At 40.0% G+C, this 5,748-nt stretch overlaps 1 protein-coding gene across 1 annotated transcript in view; it reads right to left on the reverse strand.

The window, feature by feature from the left end:
- Positions 1 to 906: 906 nt before the first annotated feature.
- meis1b (Meis homeobox 1 b) overlaps positions 907 to 5,748 on the reverse strand; it is an 87,482-nt gene continuing 82,640 nt past the window's right edge. Inside the window, exon 13 of the mRNA XM_037681172.1 lies at positions 907 to 1,519. The gene's annotated coding sequence lies outside the window, so the exon portion shown is untranslated. The remainder of the gene's footprint in view (positions 1,520 to 5,748) is intronic.

Here is a 5,748-nt window from a genome sequence, read left to right on the forward strand (position 1 = left end):
ATGTGACATGAAAGACGTCAGTGAGAGACTGGTACAGACTGTCAGAGGTCCTCCATCACAGACACGCATGGAAAAGACGACTGCACTTGTAGCTTCCACATAAAAATCATGATTTTTTTTTTTTTAAAGATTGTTGTGGGCATAAACTGTTAGTCGTGTCCACGACTATATTTCACAGCTGTAAGTACAAAATGAATGAAGTAGAAAACTGGACAAAAGCAACAATGTCCATCATACCTCAGTCTTTAGAAAACATATTCATTGTGTTTGTAATTGATTCAATGAGCTTCATGCCCCTCACCCCACACCCCCATACACTGTCTGATGATTTTCCTGCTCCAATAAAAATATTAAACCAGAAGAGTTTTGTAAACTGAGAAAAACATTTACAAAATGACCTAAGTTGGAGTTACAGGGTGTAGCAAACCAGCAGTAATACAGTTGCTGCATGTGCATGGAAGAGGCAGAGGACTGTGGCAAACAACACCCCCCACCCCACCCCTCACACACTACCACCACAACACATGCGCACGCAAAACATCTAGATTGCCATCATGTGTTGACAATCTGAATAAAGGCCACAAAAAATTAAGAAATATCCAATTGTTGTTTATTCACTTCTGATTACAAAAAAAAAACAAAACAAAAAGAAAACATTGTAACTGAATGAGGGGGGGGGGGGGTCAGATTTGACGTAGATGGCACGCACACACACACGTACGCATTCCCACACACACATAATGTTTGTAAAGAAACCAGGAAAAAAAAAATCAAAAAAAGTTCACATCTTTTTTTAAAGAAAATCTATTAGAAACAACATAATATGCAGAACAATACAATAGCATTTACAATACTTAAATTCTCAGTTCCTGTGAGAGTCCAGCGTAACTTTACAACAGTATACAGTATAATTTCTTTCTCCACTCACTCCCCAAACAAAGACTTGATATAGTTTTATATTTTTACTTTCTTTCCTCTTGCTTTCCAGGTCTCTGTCCACAATAGTTTTAAAGGGCACCTCTTTTGCTTTGCTAGCGTCCTCTTAGATACAGACATTGGCTTCACTTTGGTCCAATCCCATCGTCCCAAAGAGTGGAGTGCTTCGCACAGGAAGTCTCTTTTTGTTTGCCGAAGAGTCGAAAGTAGATCACCAGGTGCCACAGTCGCTGAAACGAAGCGACCCAGTAAGTCAATCACAATCACTTGGACAGAGGAATCCATGTGGGGCTTGAAGGCAGCAACGGGGACGGGGGTGGGAGTGTGGGGGAGGCGGGGTGAAGTCCGGTGGCAACCAGAGAAGAAGCAGGAATCTGTCAAGAGGTGGTTCTCGTCTTTTCCGCTCTCAACTTTCTTCGAAAGCTTGTAAGCAGTTATGGAAGGCTTCCATGTTTCAGGCGTCAGCCAAAAAAAATGCAGTTGGTTCCTTTATCTTGGGGTTGTTGGTTGTCGTCATCAGAAAGTCTGGGCATCCCATTCCCGAGCTCCGCGGGCCTCGGTGAGACACGATTCCCCTGCAGCTCTGAGGAGAGAAGAATCAAACTGATTAAAATGGTGTCATAAAAGCTTTGACCAAACTGTGCAAAAGGAATGTTTAACATGAGCTCAAATAAATTCAGAGGCATGGACTGGACCAGGATTGGTGCTAATGTTGTGGCGTAATGTAATAGTAAATGATAAATGATAAATGGACTGTACTTATACAGCACCTTTCTATCTGATCAAGATACTCAAAGCTCTTTACAATCTGTGCCTTATTTACCCATTCATACAGCACTCTACTAGATCTCTACAAAGATAATTGAACAAATCATTCTAAAGAGACTAATCAGAGCTTTATCACATTCATACACTGATGGGACACACATCAGAGGCAATGAGGGGTTCAGTGTCTTTCCCAGGGACACTTCGGCATGTGACTGCTGGTGGATTCGAACCCCCAACTCTTGCACTGGAGGACGACTGCTCTAACCACTCAGCCACAGCCGCCTCAATGTGTGTCTTAGCAAATACTGGTCAAGTCAGTGGAATATTATTCACCTCTGAACAGGTTGGAATCATTTTTCCACCATAACTGCAGTGCGTTTATAATAAAATTATTAAATTAGTTAGATGTTATTAATCATTCCAAACAGCAGAGCTTCAAACAGCTGACTATCAGCTTTCATTTACAACCTGCAGACAGAGCCTGTTTTACTGAAACAGTGTTAATCTGGGTCAGAGCAGTAACCAAAGTTAGTACTACACACACAGTGAGACAGAGAGCACAAAGCCTTTAGTAAGTTAATCCTACACCTACAGTAATGCTACTTTAACAGGAAGAAGGGACTTAAAGCCCAAACACACACGATCGACTTGAAGTGATACCGAGATTGAGTGCCTAACGTTTCCTGGATAATCCGTTTAACTGGACGGAGAAGAAACTTAAATGTACACATATTTATTTATTTTTGTAAAATGGTTGCATTTATTGGTTTCTTTTAAAGAGTGACGGAGGAGCTCAGCTCTATTTGTGTCACTCAGCCGAAACACCTCAAACTGATGCAACCTGCATGTCAACATTCCTGTTCAGACAAAATGTTAAAAAAAATCATCTGTACCCTCTTCCCCACTGCATTCCTGTTTTCGGCTGCAACAATAAGAGTCATCTATCTCAGCAAGTGGAGAGTCCCTGCTGAGGGCGCACGGCCAACATTGTTGTCTAAAGAGAGAGAAGGTGAGGCCCTACGACACCTGTCACCTGAGGGTGGCGTCCACGTGTTCACCGTGTGCAAATACTCAAGAGGACTATTACAGACAACCCAAAGTGTTAAGTAAAGCACAAGGAGCATAAGAACAATAATGGAATAATATCATTCCTTTTTCCCTCTCATCAGTCAGATTTACATAAAGCTAATCATAAAACAAGAGCAAGGTATTTCAAACAAATGTGAGCTGTTCTCTTTTCTGTACGAGAGACTTTTTTCAGGAGGTCTTTACTTTAGCTCTTTTCCTCACTCCTGTCTTTTTCAAGAACTGACAATTTTGTTGTTGCTGTTTGTTTGGTCAGCCAGCTAATTCTGAAATAAAGCATGAAACTAAGAACCAAGCATGAGCTTTTAGGAACGTTGTTACCAGCAGCCTGTCAGAAAGATGCTATTCTAATCATTTTAAATGTATGCAAATTACCAAAAATAACAGTTTGACAAAAATAAAACTGTCTTTGGCACAAGCAGTGTGATTCCTGTAGAGCTATTACCTGAAAATGTCTTAAAACCATAACTTTCAGAGATTGTTCATCAGCTGAAAATGTTTTTTTTTTTTTTTAGATTAGGTCTGACACTTTTTCTTTAGTCTGTTCCATTGACTTTACTTTTTAAAGAACACACTGTACAATATGTTGTCTTGGTCAAGTACAAAGACTGGGCAATAAAAGAATGAAACAGCAGCCAAGGTTCAAAGAAAAAACTTTAAGAAGCCTTCAGAAAACCTGAAGAACTGTTAATCAAAAGTACTTTTAAAGGTCAAAAGCAAGTCTAGCTTCCTGGAGGCAAAACACAAAGAAATTAAAAACCTTGCGATTCTTAAAGGAATGCATACGCCCAACATTTCTCATGACATTGTTTTTTTACTGGGACCATCTTATCTTGAGAAATTATGATGTTATGGTTGTTTTAGTCATTCCTAGAAAATAACATTGAGTGCATCATCTCAGGCAGTATTGCAATATTTCACATGATCTATCAGAGCTAGGTATATGTGTTATGAATGACTATCGGCTACCACCACATCAAATTTTAGTACAACAACTGTAAAATGTATCAAGTTCAAACCATTTTTATGCAGGCTAAGGTCAATTAGCTATGGTGGCCATATAGAATGGGGTTGACTCCAAAAGCTAATAGTTGTAGATGCTAACTCCATGGTTACTTTCTGAAAGGTTCCTTAAAATCTGTTGTGTGGTTAATGAAATAACAGTCGGCTTTTTCAACAGTTAGTAGCAAAGTTTTAAACACACATCAAACACATGGTGAGTTTTCACTCAGTTTAAGTTGAGGATCCATAAGAGCTACTAACACCAAATTTGAGTCTAATAGCTGTCAAACTGACTAATGTGTTTGCTAACATTGCTTAGCTGTGGTGGCCATTTGAAATGGGTTGACGTCAAAAGGTAGTAGTTGTACATGTCAACCTAATGAATGTTTTACTAAAGTTTCACCAAATCTGTGAATGGTGCATGAGCTATGCTAATGGTGCAGACAAACAAACACACACAGACACAGGAAAAATAACATTATCACGCCATCTTTGCTTTGGGCAGCGCACAATAATTATGCATGGTTTGAAACTTTGGCAGAGTACTGTACATTTACTTTCAATTTAGTGGTTATATTTACATATAAAACCAGAAGCATCAACAATTTATTCATCTGTTGCGTTGTCATTTCAAATAGATTAACTTCCATGTTTATTTAGCCCTGGTTAACAAGAGTGCCCTGATTACTACGGTAAACTCGTGTCAAGGGGCTAATAATGCTATGAGTGCTTGAAAAAGGACAGCATTGCTTAGAGGGTTTTTCACCTAATAAGCCAATCAATACATTGAGCTGTAAGTCTCATTTCCTAGACTTTGAGAGGGATTCCACAGGGGCCACATCAACAGGGACACACATTCACATGGACAATACAAGGGGGCACACAATCCCCATTGGGGCCTGTTTTTTTTCCCCCTTCCACTGTTAGTTAATAGTAAAGGTTCATCCACCAGAAAAAGAATTTTAGGGTGGGGTGACAGTGGGAGGGTTTGTGGAAGTTGAGGCTGAGGGAAAGGATCTTGACCTCTCAGCAGAAGGTTAACAAATTTGGGCTTAATGATTGCTGCAATGAATTCTGGGACAAAGGGTCTCCAGCCGAGACCGGTAGCAAAAGCATTCGTTCATTCAAGCGTTCTGTGCAAGATTTTGGGAAAAACTCCTAATGGGCTGGACCAAGAAAAATCCCATACCTTGTGTGTCATAATTAATTCTTCCACTCAGTGATAATGCTCCTAAAACCCAAGATTACAGTTTTTAGGTGCTACACATGGCTAATTTTGTGGAAAAGGGAAAACAGAAGAGAGGGAACAAGGGGGAAAAGGGAGTAAGGGTCATCAGGGAGTCGTTCTCGTTGCTATCAAAGGCTCCGCTCGCTTCTGCTTCAGTTGCTGGGCTTCATCTCTGCTGACAGGTGTATTGTTTCGCATGGGGCTATAAGCTCTGTAATCATCACTGGGTGGAAAGCATAACGCTCTTCACTAAGCAGGACTAATTGGCTTTAGTTTTAACTAATGTTGCGATGTGACTGCTAGGCACACCTTCTGTATCAAGGCTCAGTACTCTCCGGCACAATAACCGCTCCAGTCAGCCCCTGAAGCAACAAAATCTCAACTCTGCTAATGAAAATTGCTTATAAAATATAATGAACCTGCACTCTCTTAATCAAATAAGATAACTGTCCCCCTCCTTCTTCACATAATAACCTATTAATTTAATTGGTCATGAAAGAATATAACACATCACTTACTTTTAAATGACCTAGAAAGGAGAATAGTAGAATTTAGAGACTGTGGGAGCCAATGAAGATGTAAAGAAAAGACAAATCGAGAAGAAGAGTAGACATTTTTCTGTCATTGCCCCTCTCTCGACTTTTTTTTACTGTTCTCCTTTCTAGGTCGTTCAGAAGAGCGTGGTGTGGGATATTCTTTCATGTCTCGGTGATCTAATAGGATATTAT

Source organism: Nematolebias whitei, chromosome 1 (genome assembly GCF_014905685.2).
Source record: "Nematolebias whitei isolate Nwh7 chromosome 1, NemWhi1, whole genome shotgun sequence".
Classification (NCBI taxonomy): Eukaryota; Metazoa; Chordata; class Actinopteri; order Cyprinodontiformes; family Rivulidae; genus Nematolebias; species Nematolebias whitei.